This window comes from Polypterus senegalus, chromosome 2 (assembly GCF_016835505.1).
Source record: "Polypterus senegalus isolate Bchr_013 chromosome 2, ASM1683550v1, whole genome shotgun sequence".
Lineage (NCBI taxonomy): Eukaryota > Metazoa > Chordata > Cladistia > Polypteriformes > Polypteridae > Polypterus > Polypterus senegalus.
This window is the reverse complement of record NC_053155.1, coordinates 119,333,530-119,354,693: the sequence shown is the minus strand read 5'-3', so window position 1 is coordinate 119,354,693 and position 21,164 is coordinate 119,333,530. Positions and strand designations below refer to the sequence as shown.

The window sequence follows — 21,164 nt, the reverse complement described above, 5'->3', positions numbered from 1 at the left end:
CAACTGTATGGGATTGCATGGATCAAAGATCAAGATCTAAATGAAGATCTCTTTAGTTAATTTAAAGCACAACAATTTTTTTAGTTGGAATATCTGCGTTTTGAGGTGTGACTGGAGTACTACAGTCTTCAGTAGTATAAGCCTGGAGGAGATTCTTAATGCAATGCCTATGTTTTAGCTGTCTCTACTGCCATCTAGTGCTTCTTCTAATTCATTCGCGGACAAACAAAGATCAAGACCCAAATGAAGATTATATATAGAGATATATGCATGTTGTATAGTATACAGGTATTTATAATCATGTAGGCTAACAAAAAACTAACAACCAGACAATACAAGCAGCTGAGCTGTAAAATGTCAATAAGTTCCCTGATAAAATTTTTTAATTTGTATGTATCTGTCTTCCTCCTTCCATGGCAGTATACATTATTTTTTATGTAGTTTCTCTGCAACTCTCCTGATTTAGTTCCTCAAACAGAATCGTACCACTAAGTAATCTTTCAGTGCCAAAAGGGTTCTTGGTATGCATATGAGTGTGTGTGATCCAATATAAAATGTTGCTGTGATGGTGGTGCAGAATGGCAGTACCAAATAGCAGGCATGATGTGTACCTGCAGCAAATAAGAGGTTCAGAGGTTAGCAGACTGCTTTCATTTTCTAAGGCAACATGAATAGCTACCTCACATTGGCTATAATTTGTAATTACAATGTGTCCCTTAAGCAGATTGAAATTGGCAGTTTGATGGTCATGAGGCTGGCTATTCTTGAATTTAATTGCTTTAAAGAAACTGTTTATTCTGCACTTAAAAGTTTAAAGTGGTTCACGTATTAGGTCTTTGGTGTTAATGAACACTGTAAAAGGTTAACTCATTATGCTTCTTATCCAAGAATGTCTGATCTGCAGCAGGCAAAGAGAAGGGGTGATTATGAATAACTTCTCTTAGTCATATTTCTTGCTGTCATGGTTTATTGGATTCTGAAAATAGTTTATGAATGCGAAAAAGATACAAGTATTTGGTGAGACAGCCAGCTCAAATTTTTAAAATTTAATCTATACTAATAAAAGGCAAAGCCCTTACTGACTGACTGACTGACTGACTGACTGACTCACTCACTCACTCACTCACTCACTGACTCATCACTAATTCTCCAACTTCCCATGTAGGTAGAAGGCTGAAATTTGGCAGGCTCATTCCTTACAGCTTACTTACAAAAGTTAAGCAGGTTTCATTTCAAAATTCTACACGTAACGGTCATACCGGTCGATAACGGTCGACAACGTCCGTCATGTTGTCTTATTTATGGCCCCATCTTCACAAAATTTGGTAGGCGGCTTCCCTGCGCTAACCAAAACCAATGTAAATACTTATTTCAGTGGTATGATGTCACTGTCGGCCGCCATATTGAACTTTCCAACGTCACTAATTCTCCAACTTCCTGTGTAGGTAGAAGGCTGAAATTTGGCAGGCTCATTCCTTACAGCTTACTTACAAAAGTTAAGCAGGTTTCATTTCAAAATTCTACACGTAACGGTCATAACGGTCAACAACGTCCACAATGTTGAACTTTCTTATTTATGGCCCCATCTTCACGAAATTTGGTAGGCGGCTTCCCTGCACTAACTGAAACCAATGTATGTACTTATTTCGGTGGTATGATGCCACTGTCGGCTGCCATATTGAACTTTTCAACGGTCTTTGTTACTTATGGGCCCATCTTCAAGAAATTTGGTACGCAGGTTCCCAACGCTAACTGAATCCTACTTACGTACATATATACGTCCATAGCCTGCAGCTCGGTCACGGTGTGAGGCGGCATTGGGTCCCCCATCCAAATGCCTCCCATGTTGTTGGCTGCCTGCCTATATAAGGCCGTCCGTCGCTCTGGTCTCTACATTCCTTTCCTTGCTTCGCCACGGGATTCACGTCTCCCTGCTGATAACTGCAGCCTTTTTATTTAATCCACGGCTTCTCCGCTGTTTTATTGTTCGTTTATTATGATTATAGTTATTGTGTAGGTATTTTAGACTTTACATTGTTCAGGTACCCATTTCCTTTATCATTCCAACCGTACCCCCATTAACATGTCTATCGAGGTGATCACCATCGATCAAAGAACTGTCACTTACCAAGTGGTTTCCATGCCCGGAGATGGCACCTACCTTTTCCATTCTCTTTGTTACATATTGCACGGCCATATCAGGCTCACTCTTGATATCCGGAGGAACACTGTGTCTTATGTATTGAATGACTGGGACAGGTTCAAGGTGTGGACTGATGACGGTACAGGAGATAATTATACTACACTGGAGCACTAGAAGTGTGAAATGCTTAAGCCCTTCACCTATAGTTCTGCATGTGAGTTGATGGCTGCCACTGAATTGTTCGGTTGTCGCTTTCAAGTGTACCGAAATGGCCAAATATTTTACACCTTTCGACAACCGCCAATGCCTCTTAAACATCTTAGATTCACAGGTGACGATTTTAGTAGTGGACACTTTGATGTTTATGGATGTTTAATTTCTCAAAAGCTGGATGTGAAGTTATCGATGAAACCGGTTGTATACTTACAACGCTTGACAGATGCTGAATGTCACTTCAACACAAGTCCTGCAAATACTAATGTAATTGAAGCAAACTATGAAACTCAACCCGATTATGACAGCAGCAATCCAAGCTGTGAGATTTGAAACAAGATTACTGTTCACATGGCCAACTGTACATTGATAGATAGATAGATAGATAGATAGATAGATAGATAGATAGATAGATAGATAGATAGATAGATAGATAGATAGATACTTTATTAATCCCAAGGGGAAATTCACATAATGCTCAAGAGTGAGCTCAGCGCTCAGCTTGGTCATATTACAACCGGAGGGCCGAACTCACAATGTGGTATACAAAGAGATCCTTAAATAATTATTGGCATATTTTACTTTTTACTTTAAAAAGGTTTAATTTTCTTCTTAATAAAAATTTTAAGGCAGTACTTCGCCGCTGTGAAGCGTGGGTATTTTGTTAGTATAATATATATTTAGTATATTAAATACATGAAATAATAAAATGTAAACTCTTATTGACTTATGTTGCTCACAAAGTTGAAAGTCATAGAGAATTTTGGCTGCATTTCACTTCTCTCAGAGAATGGTCATTATAGATTAGTTACACAGAACTAAAAGCTGATACTGGAGTCATTTTCATGTGCTCACATTGTCTAGAACAGGGGTCCCCAACTCTGGTCCTGGAAGGCTACAGTGGCTGCAGATTTTCATTCTAGCCCTTTCTTAATTAATGAGCTGTTTTTGCAGCTAATTAACTTCTTTTGAATTAATTTTACTTGACTTGTTCTTGAAGACTCAAACCACTTAATTGTTTCTTTTCTCTTAAGTAGCAGTCAAACAAAAAGGAGATACAAAATGAACCAAAACATGACCAGCAAACTGTGTCGACCATACAATATCTGAAAATAAAGAAAGATGAAGGTCTCAGGAATGCTGATCTGTCCAGGTCCCCAAAACATTTTACCAGTGCTCTTAGAAAAGAGAAAATCAACAATTTCGGAAATGTTTGCTATTTCATAATGAGAACAGCTACAAGCCATGGGATTAAAGAATGGGTTTAATTAACAACATGAATCAGAGTCTAATTAAGCAACTGGCTGGAACGAAATTGGTTGGAATTTCAAGCCCTGACTTAGTTGGTCTTCTGTTGGCTTAGTCACTTTACATTTCAGGGGAAGAAATCTTAAAAAGCAAGTCAATTAAAATTAATTCAAAAGAAGTTAATTAGCAGCAAAAACAGGTCACTAATTAAGAAAAGAGTTAGAATGAAACCCTGTAGCCACTGGGGCCCTCCAGGACCGGAGCTGGGGATGATCTCTGATTAGAACGTACAGTATAGATGGGCAGAGAATTTGAGAGGATAGAATACATTGGTCTCTGAAGAGAACAACTTAAACAAATAAATACTTTTTATGAAAATGATATGCAATAAACGTTTTCATCTTACAAAAATATTGATGCGCCCATAAATCTGAGCTGTAGACCTGGCCATATGCAAATGTAATTTTTTGTTTAAGAATTGAAAAATGTGAAATATAATCATTAACTGGTTTTTGAAAAAAGATCCTTAAGGATTTTTAAACCTAAGTAGCACAACCATTTTTTTGGTGAACATACCATAATCAAATAGCACCAAATTGCAAACAGAATAATCATTACATACAATATAACAGATGTTTATCCAAGTCTGTGATTAAAATTATTTTTATTTTTTTCGCCATTAGCAGTCTGCCACCATATTTAGTTATATAAAATAGGATAAATAGGATATATAAAATATGACTGCTTTTTTTAACTTTTGTAATATATTCTTCATCATTTTTGCTATATTAATTTCTTTCATTAGCTACATTGTGTGACCTAATCAGAGAACACAAAACTAAATTAAAAAGTAACTTGCTAAAATATAACAAATCACATTTTTAAAAGATACTATTTTGTGTACTGTGCCAAACTCATTTTGCTTTGAAAAAACAAACAGAGATGCATACAACATAAGCACATTTAGAATAGGAAATGTCAGAAATGGACATGTAAGATTTCTCTTGTTTGATCATTCTGAGTAACTTATGTAACCATCTAGAGCAGTGTGGTAAATTCTCCCTTTTAAGTGGTGGTCCTGTTATTGCTTCATTGCTGGATGAACAGTCAGCCAGTCAGTCATCCCCCACCCCACTATATCCTAACACAGGGTCACGAGGGTCTGCTGGAGCCAATCCCAGCCAGCACAGAGTGCAAGGCAGGAACAAACCCCAGGCAGAGCACAAGCCCACCGCAGGGCAACTGGCTGAACACTAAATTCTTAATCTGGTACTGTGGAATATACAACCAGCTAAGTAGATTGCTATTGTAATAATTAGAATTTCTTATATTTTTGTTTGTTTTTGAGTTTTTTTACATGAACCTTTCATTTACAATATAATAATTTAAAAGTTGATATTTATTATAATTCTGTTTTATTTACACAATGCCATCTACAATCTGGTAACATCAACACATTCACTGAGCTAAAGATGTCACAGGACATAATGCAAAAAATTGACAATGACCAGGTATCAGTTTATCCATCAGTAAATACAACATCTATGAAATCTTTAGTGATAGTTTTTTTATTTAAGTACAGCAGTGCCCAGCGGTAGGTTTGATTTTTTTTTTTATTTTATTGACTTTATTAAAATCAAATAACATTCCTTACAAATAAATCAAGTTTTACAAAAATGGGTTCGAAACAAATCAACCCCCACCCCAGAGAAAGAGAGCTACATCAGCAGAGAAAAAATAAAACTAAAAATAAGTAAATAGATAAATTAATAAATGAATAAAGATAAATGGAGTAAAAAGATGGGAGAGAACCTGCTTCCTCAATTTAAATGCTTATTTTAAAGTGTTATTGATTAGATCCTGCCAGGTTTTGAAAAAGTTTCGTACAGATCCTCTAAGTGTGAATTTGATTTTTCCTGTTTAAAATAGTATATAACATCAGTTACCCACTGACTTAGAATAGGTGAGTTAGGATTCTTCCAGTTGAGCAAGATAAGTCAACGTGCCAATAGTGAAGTAATGGCAATTACAGTTTGTTTGTCCTTCTCCACTTTAAGCCTATCTGCAAGAACACCAAACAGGGCTGTTAGTGGTTTAGGAGGAATTGTGACTCCAAGGCTGTCTGAAACGCATTTAAAGATTTTGGTCCGGAATGATGTTAATTTGTCACAGGCCCAAAACATGTGACCTGGAACCGGATTGCAGCGTTCAAAGGTTGGATCTTGCCCTGGAAACATTTTGGACAATTTTAAACGAGAGAGATGCACTCGATATATAATTTTGAGTTGAATAATTCTATGCTTTGCACATAGAATTGAATATCAGGATTGATATTTTGCTTGCGACTTGTTTCTCGCTTTGACCTTTGCTTTCATTTTGTCCCTTGGCATTGGTCACTTGGTTCTGATTGTCTTCTTAGTTTTGATCATTCATTACTCATTTTGACCAAGTCTTTTGGCTTCCTTTACATCAGCAGGTCACTTTCCTCTGAATAATTAATGGCCATGATGCATGTCCCATTACAGCTATTACTTAGGATTTGATATCAAGCAGACAACTCATATTAATATGTGCAGGCAATCTACAAATGAAAGCAACACCACCATATTCCTTTTGACTAACATCACGCAGTACAGGCTCTTTTCACAACACATACATGGTAATGTTGCAGGACATAAGAAGCAACAAATGCACTTATTTGTAGCAGTGCTGGTGTTTGCTTCAACAGCAACAAAACATTCAACTGAAATTTTTATTTTTGAGACATTTTTACTGTTCTGTTTGAACAATACAGTCTGCAGTAATAGAATTTGTAGTAGTAAACTGTAAGAAAAAAAATTGCTTGCTCAACACTTAAACATGATTTTGTTTCCACATGCCAAGCAACACTTTTTGCTTTTGTTCAGATTGATACCAATCTTAATTAACATATACAATAGCATTAATAGCAGTAGATAAATGAATTATAGATGGGCCGCACTGCCCTCCTCCAAGTGAGTGTTGCTCTACATCCTCTCAGCTCCAACTTGCCTGGAAAAGGGAGTGTGGTCCCTTTTACTGAGGACCAGGGAAACTTCCAATGCCAGGGCTGCTGCCTGATTGAAGTACTTCTGGGTCATATGGACGTCCCGTATTTTGGAGAGCGCATTTCTCTTTGCAGCACCCCATTGTGGCACCCATAGACCCCAGCAGGGCTGTGCTGCCAGACTACAACTCCTGGCATTCCCTGCTGGTTCCTGACAGGGTGCCAATATGGAGGGCTGCTGCCATCTAGTGCCAGCGGGAATAATCATCCCCTATGGAAGGTATGAAGTCCATGTCCAGTCTGGACGTTTGTCCGTTTATTCAGGGTTTCCTTCCCCGGCTAAAGAACCATTCATTATGTTTGGGATGTCTGTCCACCTGTTAGGGCTGTCTAGTCTTTATGTACCCATGGGGCCTTCCGTCCAGGTAAGGAATCTTCTGGACTCCTGAATGGGGTGCTTGTCCATCCTATGTGCCTCCTACTATATATATATATATATATAAATAAATATACTGTATATATATGGTAAATAAAGGAGTGTGCTGGATCCAGCCCTATCCCCAAAACACTGTACAGTTAAGTAATGGAAGGAAGAGGGTTTATTAAATAGAAAAAGAAGGCCTACCAGAAAGCATGTTAACTACTCCCACGGAGACTTGTGCAAGAACTACAACTTCCAGGAGCTTCTGTGAATATTTTATTATTTTTATTTTATTATTATTATTGTTCTCAGCCAGTGTTACTGTCCAATACTGGTCAGTGCTGCTGTCCACTATCAGACAGGTTTTATTTGCCACTCCAACCAGGTCTCCAGCATTGAATATCTTAACTTAGCATCCTGGTCAAATAATGACATTGCTTCCATTGTTTTGTCTGTTATCTGATTACTCCCACTCGCCCAGTGATTACAATTTCTGCCTCACAGATCCAGAGTCCTGGTCCAATTCCCTGTGTAATCATTCTATATGTGGAGTCTGCATGTTTTCCCTCCATTTCAGTGGATTTCTCTTTGATTATTGTCATTTTCCTGTATCCCCAAAGACGTGTATGCTAGGTTAATTGACAATTCCAAATAGGACCTGTAAAGAACTGGCTCAGCATCCAAAACTGGTTTCTACCTTGCATCCTGTACTTCTAGGATATAATCTCTGGCCTGATGTGGCCCAAAATAACATGTTACATGTATAAACTGTATTTCCACTGAATAATAAAATCACAATTATTTACATATTTTCTAGGGTGACATGGTAGTTAGCACTACAGCCTCACAACTCTAAGGGACTGTAAGGGTTACACAGCAAAGAATTGCAATGCAACTAGGAAAATAGAAAAAGAAATTGAAATGGGAAATATTTTGTTTTATTTATCAAAAAACTTGATAAGATGTCTTGAAATCAGCTAAATAATCTAAAACACAGATTTCTAGATACGTCAGTCTTTCAATAAGGAGTAAAACTTCTCATTTGCTTATATTTCCTTTTTTGCAGTAATTTGTCAATGTAAAGTCTGCACAATCACTCGACATCAAAATAGGTTTCTATCTGGGTACCCTGGCTTTTCTTCCACATACCAGGCACATTTAAGTTAAATTAACTGTCAACTGTGATGGTGTGACTAGGTTATGTCCAGCAGTTGACTAGTTGTAAGTTTACACTACCTATCCTGTGCCTGAATCTGCCGGGGTAGACTTAGGAATTTTGTCAAGAACGTGAGCCTGTCAGAATCACTGTTTGTGTGATTTTTGGATATTCTTTCCATATCTAAATAGGTGTTTCTTCAGGTATACTGTTTCTTTTCTTCCCGCATACTAAAGTCATTCATCATAGATTAAATGATGACTCTAAATTAACCCAATGTGAATGAGTGTGCTCTGTGGTTGACAAGTGCAATGTTGAAAATTGGCTCCTGCCCTGTACTTGACTCGACTGGGATAGGCTTGGATATTCTGTCAAGCTGTCATGTTTACTGGCTATGTGGATTTTGCATCTTCTCTCCATATTTATGTCTTGTCTGAGAATTCTGTTTTCCTCCCACATACTGAAGACATTCATGTTAGATTAAGTAACAATTCTAAATTAGCCCTGCATGTGTGTACAGTTTGAGTGACTGTACCCCAAGATTGACTAGTGGTTTATTTCTACCTTATGCCTGATTCTGCTGGTGTCGGCTCTTGCCCATATGTCCCTGAATTGGACCATGTCGATAAGGATTATACAGAATATGGATAATTGGATAAAGGCTTTAGAAAATTTATGGATATATGGACAATTTTATAGGAGATCTTTGTGTAATACCTAAAAAGTTACTTGCTTTTAAGGTCTCAATCATCTGTGAGAAGGAACTACTAACACCAAATGTTTTGCATGGAAATTTCCTTGAGTCACCTAAATTACCAAAAACCATTAATTCATAACAGAATAAAAAGTCACATGTATATTCAAATGAGCAAATGCTGTAATTATATTGGAGAGATTTAATTGAAGGGTTTAACTGGAATAAATAGCAGAATATGTTGGAAACACATTACAGTATTTAGGCAGTATGTGGTCACCTGATGGCACCTTGTCTGCTATTTGCTAATAAATGCATGACGCTTCATGCCATGGTGTTGGTGTGGTTTACCATTCCTCTAAGGAGGAATCTAAATCCTTTAAAAATGAATGTCTGATTCAGTCTTCAGAAGCTCAGTGGTTAAGTGTTAGCCTGGCTGTGCGCTTAGAATTCCTGCAAAAAGAGGGCCAGACTCTTTGGATAGTATTCAAGAAGTAAAAGAAAGAAAGAAAGAAGGAAAAAAAACAATTTTCAGGAATTCCATCTGTGGTCGGGTCAAACCATATTAATTTTTTTTTCTCTTTTCATGAGTTTTGGGACAAACTTGTGGTCTGGTCACGTTCACTTAAATTTTAACCAGGCTCGGCATGTGGGGAAAATCTGGGCTGATACTTCAGTCATTTGTTACCCAGCAGACGCTGTAATGTCATTGCCAAGAAGTGACAGAGCAGCAGACACACTTGCTTCCATGTGCACAGCCGTGGCTGCTGTCTGGGGATCCAGATGTTGAGCTGACTGCCGGACTGGGGATCATCACAAGCGTCTTTTTCATTCTAAGGTACCGTTTATTCTTAACGTTCACTTTCTGCTTCAGAGGTGAGGCTCCCAGCAGTAATCGTAAAGTTTTCAAGCTGGTTTATGAGCTCTGCTTAGGCGTCTGTACTGCTGTTTTCAGTGATGGAAATGATTTTGCAATTGACAACATTTTCTTTCGGCGGCAGCTTAAAGTGGCAGATTCCTTGAACTTTCTCGCGATCATTATTTATTTATTTTTTGTTCTGTTAAAGAAATGTCACTGAAACATTCTGAAATTGATGGAGGACACCAGTAGTAATTATTTAATTCAGCACGGCGTGACTAACTGTAGGCCTGCATGATTGCCATGATAATAACTTTTAGTTTGTATTTGTTTATATAACTTTATCTCAGTTGCATTTCATAAAACTAAAGCCAGGAATTTTGGCATTTATTTTCTTTTACAAGTCACAGTATTAGTTGACTTTAGCTTTAATATCATGGTTGCTTTATTCACATGGATATTATGTGAAGTTCTTTCTCAGAGGAGTGCTTGAAATAAGGGTTCACATCTCAAAATTTCATAAAGCAGTAACATAAATAAATTGTCAACCTATAGTGTTCTTTTTTATGTTGTAAAAGTCATAAAATATATTTAAAAAATTCCAGTGCTATGAGTTCTTTTAGCTTTCTTTTAATCAAAAAATACACTGATGTCCACCACTTTTTGTGATTTTGCGGCTGTAGTTTTTCTAACAGACTGCAGGCAATGTGACTGTGTTTTTCTAGACAGATTTCTGTTTCTTCTGTAGTTTTGCAGATTTTGGAGCTTATGATTGTTACTGTCAATTGTATTTTCAGAGCTTGACTTCTAATGGTCCTGTTATTAGTAATGTATATTATATAAAGGGGTGGTCTTGTGGTTACTGTTGCTTCATGACAGATCAGAAGTCCCATGTTTGATTTTCATCCCTGTCATTGTATTTGTCGAGTTTGCATGTTGTCACTATGTCTGTTTATGTTTCTCTGAGATTCATCTCATATTCCTAACATGAATATGTCAGATTAGTCTGACATTGTAAATTTAGTCTGGTATCATTGAGTGCTACTTTATATTTGTGCCCTCTGCCATTCAGGATTGTTTTCAGCCGTGTGGATGCAGCTCACAAATCAAGTAGTGGCTTCTTACAGCCTCGTAATGGTAATGTAACATAACATTTTCAAACCCACTTAATCCAAATTGGGGCTGCAGGGGGTTGGAGATAATTTTGTCAATACTAGGTAGAAGTGAAGGTGGGGCATGAGTCCATGAGAAGGCCTGCTTGCACACATATTTATGGTGACACTTATGCAGGACCAATTTGGAATCATCAGTTTAACTAATAGAAAGGTCTTTGGGGATGTGGGGGTAACAAGTACCTACAGAAAGAGGCATGGGGAGATGCATCACAGAGGAAGAATTTGAACCCAGATATGTGAGGGAGCAAATCGAAGTATGGTGCCAGTGTGATGTACTGCAATTCAAATGGGAGTTCCATTGAGAAAGAAGGATACCTTATAAGACGATTGCTGGACATTTGACACAGTTGCTAATGCTGTCACTTCCCAGAGCTTACATCTTTGAGATAATGTGGGGGTAAAATGCCTTCTATGCTGTGCTTGTTTTGGGTTTTCCTTGCAGGGTGATTGGTGGTACTTATGTTTTTACAGTGTAGATGAGTTTGTCTTTGAGATGTGCCATAGTGCTGTGCCCTCCAGACATGATTTCTGTCCGATGCCTAATATTGCTGGACTCAACTCTGCCATCCCCAGGTCCCTACCTTCATAGTGATAGGATGTCCTATTCACGTTGGGTTAATCATCATACTTTTTTCTCATTGTTACATCAGGTTGTGTGTGTATTGGTCCCAACTGCTCAGTCACATAACTCATCTATCTGCCTTTTCCTGGCCTCAGTTGTCTTTGCAATGCATCTTCTGTAAGTCTATGAATTGGCCAGTTTGTTCCTTTATTGCAGCAAGACAAACTACAAAATACTTGATGCCTTTTTAGTATAATCTGTATCAATAAAATGTAGGTTTTTAGACTATTGGGTGCCATGTGTGCATACCCAAATAGCAGTACAAACATTGAAAAATGCCTGCTTGACTACAAAGTAAGTAAAAACAGCTGTTCAGTTTTTCTGCTCTGCTCTGCAAATGTTTAATTATTGCCCACTTGTTGACATAATCACAAGATAAAGCTGAAATGAATATGCGAGCCTTGTATAAAATAAGAAAATACAGTTTTGCTAATACCAAAGTAGGTCAATCAGATGGTCTACCGAGGAAGAAAATCAATATTAAATACACAAAAATGTTTCTGTATTTTTCAGCTCACTCTACATTTATTCTGCAAGTTTCATAACAGTGGGATGTAGCCGAGCAATATGTTTTTTTTTTCTTTCTTTAATTCCCCAAGGAAAATAAATAGTGCTTGTCTGTTACTAAGAAAAGACTTGTGGTGTAGCAAGCTTACAAGTGTTGTAGGCGTATGGTTGTTTTGGAAAACCATATATTCACTTAATTCCATTGACAATTCTGTTTCATTGTGGCTAAACATGAGTCATGTTTGCAGTCTTAATCTAAACTAAAAGCATGTTGTAACAGGGGTTTTGACAAATATCCCCATGCTACTATGAATTTGCATAAATAAGGTCACTGCTGTTGCTAGTGCATGACTAGTGTATGTTTTGGATCTGAATAATCAGTGAAATTAAGAGTGATTCATTTAATGGCAACTATCAGCCCTCAACACTAATTAAAGAAGTGAAATCTGGCGCCACAATCTACACAGTCATTTCACCGTCGTAAAGGGTCAAGCCGCTGCATACTATTCTTCTTTATGCATACAAGTGGAAGCTTTGAACAATAAGACCATGCCAAATCAATTATAATTTACTGGATAACGCACCCTTTCAAGTCTTGCAACTTTAGACTTACTGTAGAGGAAAAGTACGTGGAAAAACAAGAATAAAATGATGTTTACAGTATAATAAAGGGTACATTTTTAGGTGATAGTAGTACAATACGTCTTAAGCAAATAATAAAAAAGTTGCTAATACAATGTCAAAAGCATTAAAGGTTGTAAGGACATTTTAGAAGATGTCTTTTTATATGATATTGTGACTGATTGATTCCTGTAGATTTCTGTAGCTTTCTCTAAAATGCACACAGTACATTGATCAATGCCATTGTATCTAACACTTCACAATATGTTTACTTATAATAAGTATATAAAATCCACTACCCTCTGATAAGTCCACAGTTAAAATATAAAAAGCTGAATTGAAACAAAATAACATACAATAGAAACTGACAAACTCCACTCAATAAAGCACATAGACTATACAATGCATACCTGTGTACATACAAATATGGGGACATGTATAGTCATTATGAAACTTGCTGCAGTATTTTCAGTTAACTATGTAGTAACTTTAGTTTAGGTACTGCAAGAAGGCATCTATTACTCATTTACTGTTATGTAACAACACCTTAACAAATACTTACAAAATATTAATTAAGTTTTTATTCTGCAATGTAACCTAGCAATAAAACTTTGGAATCTGAGGTGGCTTAACTGGGCCAAATTTCTCTTGATTTTACATATTTAGTGTAAGATCTATGAATCCTTCATATTAACAAGTCATCTTCCCATCATGTCAATACCCCACACAGCACAGAGATGAATAATCAATCTACTTCTGTTTTATAAGTGTTATGAAGACCAAAAGAAGCCTTTGTTAAGGTCTTATTACATAAAAGTAAATGAGTAATAGATGTATTTTTGCAGTACCTGAGCTAAAGTGTTGCCTAATAATTAAACATTGTAAACAGCTTGAAGTATTACAACAACAACAACAACATTTATTTATATAGCACATTTTCATACAAAAAAAAATGTAGCTCAAAGTGCTTTACAAAATGAAGAATAGAAAAATAGAAGACACGATAAAAAATAAACATAAGTCAATATTAATTAACATAGAATAAGTAAGGTCCGATGGCCAGGGTGGACAGAAAAAACAAAAAAAAAAAACTCCAAAGGCTGGAGAAAAAATAAAATCTGTAGGGGTTCCAGACCACGAGACCGCCCAGTCCCCTCTGGGCAATCTACCTAACATAAATCAAACAGTCCTCTTTGTATTTAGGGTTTTCATGGAAGGACCTGATGATGATGGTCACGTAGACTTCTGGCTTTCAGTCCATCAATGTTGGTGCATCATGATGCTTTGAGTAGGTGGTGGTGGTGCAGGCCGCCACCACAAAGAAACTGGAAAAAGAAACAGAAGAGAGAGTTGGGGTCAGTACGGATTTTGGAGCCACTGTGAATAATTATTATGAAGAATTGAACATACAGAGTATCAGTATTAAGTTAAAGTAAAGTTATGAAAAGGCCATGTCAAAGTAATGTGTTTTCAGCAGTTTGATTATTAATTGAATTACTCACTGGTTTATGGGTTATTATTGCCACGTGCACAGAGCACAGTTAAATTCCTACTATTCTAATCAACATATGCTTGATATTTGATGAATTTAGCAGTTGATACTCCATTAAAACCATTTTGGAGATGCTTGGTGGTGCAGTGATGGATTTAGCAACATGGGCTTGAATTCTCCCCTATGAATTTTCCCCTATGCTTGTGTTGGTTTTCTCTCTTTCCTGTATGTATTCTTGCTTTCCATTTTCATCCCCAAAGACTGCTGAGTCTGTATTGGTCCCAGTGTCTGTGTGTGTGTGTGTGCCCTGACATGGACTGGCTCCCAATCCAGGATGTTGTTTACCTTGTATCTTTGATATGTATGTAGAGACCAACTCAGTTCGGGAATATTTCTGTGCTAGAGAAGCAAATCTGAAAGTTAAAAGTTAATTGTTTTCTCAAATATAATAATTCTTTTGTACATTCAACTACACAGATGTTAATGTTTTTTCCAGCTGTCAGATTTGTCTGGCCATTAACAGAATTTCCATCCATTAATGAACTTATATTTTTCTGGAGTGTGTCACTCATTTACTCTTTAACTTCACAAAAGAAGTAATTGATGACATGTTGTGAGGAGTATTACATAGCATTATCAGCAAATGAATGACACTAGTATTAGTTTTCTGAATCACATCCAGTGCTGTGTACAAAGCAATTGCCTGGAACATCACTTCAACAAGAGGACTTTTGGCAGTAATCTAATGTCATAAAAGTGTACCACTTTAAAGTAGGATGCAACCTATGAGGAACCTAATGGTAGAGCACTTCATCCTACCAAGCTCTCTCCAATTATCTTGAACGGCTAGAGAATGACTCATTTCCATCTAAGGTGGTCCACCCCTGACTAAATGGCACTGGTGCCAGTTCTGATTAGTAGGGTGAGCCATTATTGATTAACAGTTAAGTGCAGTTTGTTAAAGCAACCAAACCTGTCTGGCTGTGAATACTAAAACAGCAGAATATTAAAAGAACAGGTAATCCAAAAACACAGTGGCTAATTGGCATAAGATACACTGTCTCTCGCAGTAGCATTAAGTGTTCTTTCACCCTTCCTGTCTCGTTGGCCTAAGGAAAATACAGATTCTCAAACTTAAAAGTAAATAACTAAAAACTACTTCTGTGATATCACAGCACAGGACTATCTTAATAATCGTAATAGACTGGCTACACTTTCCATTAAGTATAAACAGGGAGAGAAAAATTAAATAGAATAGTTAAGACCTTTGCAGCCATGCGTAATCATGAACGTCTGGCTCTCACGTTTTTGAATAGTAAGTATAATTAATGTAACAATATTCATTAATGTAATTTTTTTTTAGTTGCTTAAGTACACAGCCAATGTGTATTTGCAGAAAAGATGTCTCTATAGGCTTTCAGTTTGAGTCTGTTGACATGGGTGCAAGATAGATGATGTATTACCCAGAGATCTGTCTGGTGTAGGAGATACTGTATGTATAGAATTGTCATTAAAGCCTCAGAAATCTCAAATGGCTCTGGCTGACCACTGTGTGTGTCCTATAGCCCATTTCCTAAATGATAAAAGTGGAACTGCTATGGCGCTACAATATTTACTTTGTGCGTGTCTATGGGCAGATAGTGGATTTTAATATGACTTGTATGTGTTTTTATCTATTGGTTGTAAAGTTACAAATTCAAAGTGGGTAACACAAATGTGTTTTGTATAGAGGTATAGACCAGACTTCATCACAACTTTTAATAGCAATAAATACAGAGCCAAGTAAGAGAGACAAGATATAAGAAAGAGGGAGTACCGTCAGTTAACCTCTGAACTAATTTATAACAATTGGGTAAGTCCAAAGTATCTTGCTTAATAACAGTGCCTGATGGGAAAATTAAACTGTGAAAATGGATCCTGTGAATACTGTAGTCAACTGATTTATGTCTGAAGTAAAATGAAAGTAGTGGTTCTTGAATTAATGGACATTAAAATGCATATTGCATTTTTCTTTATTTGCACTGTAATGGGGCTAAAGACAGAATATTTTAGTAAAGGTTAGAGTATCGAGATTTCTGTTTCAAACTTTGAGACTTTGATGGTTTGAAGTTGTTTTAAAATTAAGAACATTAGGTTATGTTATCTTAAAATCAGTAGAAATGCTTCAAAAAACTAAAAGCTAAATCTATAATAGATAAATAGAACTTTATTTGTCCCCAGATGAAAATGTAGCTTTTTATAGAAGCTCTTTAAATAAATACATAAATATACACACACACTTTGATCTGAACACACTCTGGAAAGAATATATCCTGTTGAGTTTAGTATTAAGAAAATCCACATAAACTTTGTTAATGTTAGCTGAAACTTTTTAAAGAGTTTTGTAATTTGTTATAATTTTCTGTTTGTCATTTTAGCAATTTTTCAAAACAAAATGTAATGATTATTATATTTTCTGTTCAGATTCAGAGTTGTCCTTATGAAGTCCTTTCTTATATTGTTTAACTAGCCATCCCCCATGGCCTGCATAGTAGTTAAACAGGACAGTGAGGAGGGTCCTGCCCGGCTCCCCAGTCCTGATGTCACACTTCTTCCTCCCTTCGGCCCACAGCCTCTGTCTCGGATTAGCGTGAATATATCACTCATAAAAGTGAACTATAATTCTTAGTGTGATGAGAGAAGTCTCAAAATCAACCAGAATGTTCAAGCAACTGCAGTTGGCTGGCACCCTGCCCGGGGTTTGTTTCCTGTCTTGCACCCGGTGTTGGCTGGGATTGGCTCCAGCAGACTCCCGTGACCCTGTAGTTAGGATATAGCGGGTTGGATAATGGATGGATGGATGTTCAAGTATATTATAGAAAAACCCAATCTAAATCTGTTAAGTAGTTCTTGTGAAAAGCGGACAGACATACAGACAGACAGACATACATTGAATTTTAAATATACAGAGCTGCTCTATCTTTGGTAAACATTCAATGCTTTTGTTTCCTAGATCTGCACTAACTTAGTTTTCAGTATTCTAACTGAAAGAGTATTTAATAGCAATACATTTGCAATTTAGGCAGTTTTGTTTTTTTGTTTTTAATCTTTTCGTTTTAAAAATGAGTCATAGTTTTTTTAAGTTGATCTACTACATTTGCATAGTTTAGTTGTAAGGCTTTCAGAAAATTACTAAGCTTTGAAATTCAGTTGTTAGTTAGGTGTTTCATACAGGAGTTACTGTTGTTACATACATATTTATTGGCAAAATCCCAGAAATTAATTAAAGATTAAGTTCGATATTTTTCAGGTTGAAGTTATTTCTTCATAAACATGATATATGAATTTGGCACACTAAATTGTGTTCTAAAGTTAAGCGCTTTTGAAAAATTTTTAAAAGTATCTTCCCCGCTCTGGTGCCTTCCAATGGATGGTATGGGATATGAAGGTAAAGCTTAAAAATTTAACAAATACAGTGGCACAGTGGTAGCGCTGCTGCCTTGCAGTTAGGAGACCCGGGTTCGCTTCCTGGGTCCTCCCTGCGTGGAGTTTGCATGTTCTCCCCGTGGGTTCGCTTTGGTTTCCTCCCACCATCCAAAGACATGCCAGTTAGGTGGACTGGCTATTCTACATTGGTGTTTGTATGTGTCCTGCGGTGGGTTGGCTTCCTGCCCTGTGTTGGCTGGGATTAGCTCCAGCAGACCCCCGTGACACTGTGTTTGGATTCAGCGGGTTGGAAAATGGATGGATCCATTTTTAAAGCCAAAATAGTTGTCAACTGTTTCTTATTTGTTTTGTTCATACTTATTTACAGTATATAGAAGGCAAGCACACATATTTGCAAAGTTCTACCCTAAAAAAAGTTTATTCTCCAAGGTTTCTGTTAATTCTTGACACCACCAGGTCCTTGTGCTAGTATTCCTAATTTACCAGGCTGCACTATGCTCATTTTACTTTGCATACATTTCAAATTCTCTGAATTGACTCAGTAAGTTACCATTATGAATAAATAAGTTAATGCATGTTGATGTATATTATGTGACCAATTTAAATATAATATAATATAACATTCTAAACCAACAGAGTTGAGGACTGCAGGGTTACACAGCTGGAGAAAACACTCCTAGACAAGGCATCAGTGCATTGCAGGGCCCACTCATGCACACACTTATACTCCAGTTTTGAGCTTCCAGTCATCCTAACCTGCATGTATTTGTAAACTTCACCCAGACAACAACTCAGTATCAGATATGATCCAAAGGTGACGGATCCTTGAGACTGCAGTGCTACACAATACACCACTATGCTGCTCCCATTTTCTTGTTCCTGCAAGATGTTTTAATATGTATGTTGTTGCATGACATTACCCAACATCACAGTAGTTAGTGGTTTATCCCATGTCTCTAGAATCCTGGGTTCAAATCCATTCCATTTTGTGGATTTTGCTACCTATCCACATTGGTTTTACATGATGGATACTCTGGATTCTATCTGCACATATTTGTTTGGTTGCTTAGCAAATCTAAGTTGTCCTGTGTGGTTCTGAGAGTGCCTGTGACCTGTAGTTGATTGCTGCCCTGCCCGGCGGCAAGGATAAACTCTGACTCATAATTAGCAACAAAATGGGAAGTGTTTGCATGAAACAGTTTGGCAGGTACTTTTTATTCTTAGGCCGATTTAAAGGAGGAAACTATTGGAACTCATAAATATGTGTAGAGCAAGATTTAAAAAACACCTTGTATAGACAACTAAAATGGTCAAAGTTTAGTGTATGTATAATATCTTATATCTATCTATATACATACAGTATATATATATATATATTGTGGCCCACCTGGCTGGCACCGCCAGCTTAATCCGACACAGACAAATGCGGGACACAAGTTCAAGGCACACAGGTTTTATTTTTTATTTTTCTTGTGGGAAACACCTTCCCCGTTTCCCACAGGCACAACACAGTCCAAAGCACAGCACACAAACAATACGCCTTCTCCACTCTTTTCCTTCTCCTCCTCTCCTCTAGTCAAACTTCATCCTCCTCCTCCTCCTGACTCTGTTTCCCTGAGTAGTGCTGGCTCCTTTTATAATACACCCAGAAGTGCTCCAAGTGCCTGATTACTCATTTCCCGCAGCACTTCCGGGTGTGGTGAAAGAAGTGCCCAAAAGGGCTCAGCAGCTCCTGCTGCAGTACCCCCTGGGATCACCTGTGGATCCCAACAGGGCTGCACCACACTCCAATTCCCATAAGGCTCTGCGGGAGTCTGAGGCACTGCTGCAACCCAGGGGGGTTGCCATCTAGCGTCCCAGGGGAGGTAACGCTCTGACCACGCTTGCTCCCCCAGTCCTCCCAGCATGGAGGCATCCTGGCCAGGCAAGAGTCCCAGCCGCACGCTACACTGTAGATATATATATAGTAGCTTTAGAATAAACACTTTTTTTGAGTTTATGAAAACAGATTTTAGACATATTGTTAACAAAGACTGCAGTGGGCTGGCGCCCTGCCCGGGGTTTGTTTCCTACCTTGTGCCCTGTGTTTGCTGGGATGGGCTCCAGCAGCCACCCGTGACCCTGTAGTTAGGATATAGCGGGTTGGATAATGGATGGACGGATGGATGGATGTTAATAAAGACTCCATCTTTTGTTTCAACTGCCTCATTGCATGTCTCCTTATTAATAAAGTTTACAGTCGCTCTGGTAAGGCAAGAGGCTTATTTGGAGTTCAGCTAACAGATTTTTTTTCTATTGTACAGTGTGTAAATACTTGTGATAGTGTTCCTCACAGATTTGATGCTATCAGGGTACTTCAAAGGCAAAACAAAAGCACACAACAGATTTCCTGCTGCTCTCAAACATTGGTTCTCATGTGGACATTCATTATAAAAAAACATGCTAATTACATAGTCGAAGCAAACAATAGCTGGCAAGGCTAGAGTCTTCTGGTGAGAACTTTCATTAAAGTGCTTCACATACTTAAGGTCTTGTTAAAATGAATAGGTGAGATTACATCGCAAAAAGTAAATTTAGGATTAAAGTACAAAACTTCACTTCTCAAAAGCAATTTTGCAGCCAGAAGTGTTGCTTCATTCACAGCCTGAGCCATGAACAAAATAATAGCGGGAAGAAAAGTACAAGGAAATTGTAGTCCCTGTTGAAAAGTGGTAAAATGTGCTCGAGGAATAGGAGCCATAAATCAAATCAGGAGCTCAAACTATCTGAAGTGGCAATGCTACCTGCTGTGCCATCATGCTACCAAAAAGGAATGTCTTCCAAATTTTGCTCATCATCATTTTCATGAATAGTGCTAATACATTTTTATTGTTTTTTTAACAGAATTAATACTAGTTAAGAATTTTTTGATAAATGAAATATATTATGTTGCATCTCAGAATATGTTAAGGGAAGCTTTTATGTGCATATCTTCAACCACATTGTCCACAATTGTTGGCCCTCTTTGATTAAAATGCTAGTGATACTTTGACAGTGAATATAAGACCATCATCTTATACTGAAACTAAATATTAAAAAAGTGATTAATTTTCCCCCATATCAAGCAACACTTAACCCCCAGAATAACAAAGTGAAAACAGGATTTTAGATATGTTGCAAATTTATTACAAATAAAAAACTGATATATCACATTGACAGTATTCAGGCCTTTTATTCAGTGTTTATTTGAAGCACCTTTGGCAGCGGTTATGGCCTGGTGTTTTCTTGTGTATAGCGGAACAAACTTTGGGGATTTTTTTGCCATTCTTCTCTGCATATCCTATCATGCTCAATCAGGTTGGATGGAGACTATCAGCGGACAGTTGGTTTCAGATCACTCCTGAGACTGGATTCAAGGATCTGGCTGAGCACATACCATCTGCACTTCAGAACTGATTGTTCACCTGAAAATAAGCAAGTTTGGGGCCAGCCAGTATTTGGGTGGGAGACCCTGTAGGAAAAGCTATGGTTGCTACTGGAAGATATGTTAGTGAGGCCAGTAGGGGTGCTTACACTGTGTTCT

At 37.5% G+C, this 21,164-nt stretch overlaps 1 protein-coding gene and 1 long non-coding RNA gene across 5 annotated transcripts in view; one reads left to right on the top strand and one right to left on the bottom strand.

Annotated features, from left to right (window-relative positions):
* The window catches only part of erg (ETS transcription factor ERG), a 289,025-nt gene that overhangs the window by 112,289 nt on the left and 155,572 nt on the right, over positions 1–21,164 (top strand). Inside the window, exon 1 of one of the 3 annotated variants that reach the window (XM_039744468.1) lies at positions 9,720–9,738. The exons of the other annotated variants lie outside the window; for them this stretch is intronic. The gene's annotated coding sequence lies outside the window, so the exon portion shown is untranslated. Of the gene's footprint in view, positions 1–9,719; positions 9,739–21,164 lie in introns of those variants that run through there. 3 annotated transcript variants of the gene reach the window in all.
* The window catches only part of LOC120523283, a 31,498-nt gene continuing 24,305 nt past the window's right edge, over positions 13,972–21,164 (bottom strand). For both annotated transcript variants that reach the window (XR_005632578.1, XR_005632579.1), the window contains exon 3: positions 13,972–14,009. This is a non-coding gene — a long non-coding RNA (uncharacterized LOC120523283). The remainder of the gene's footprint in view (positions 14,010–21,164) is intronic.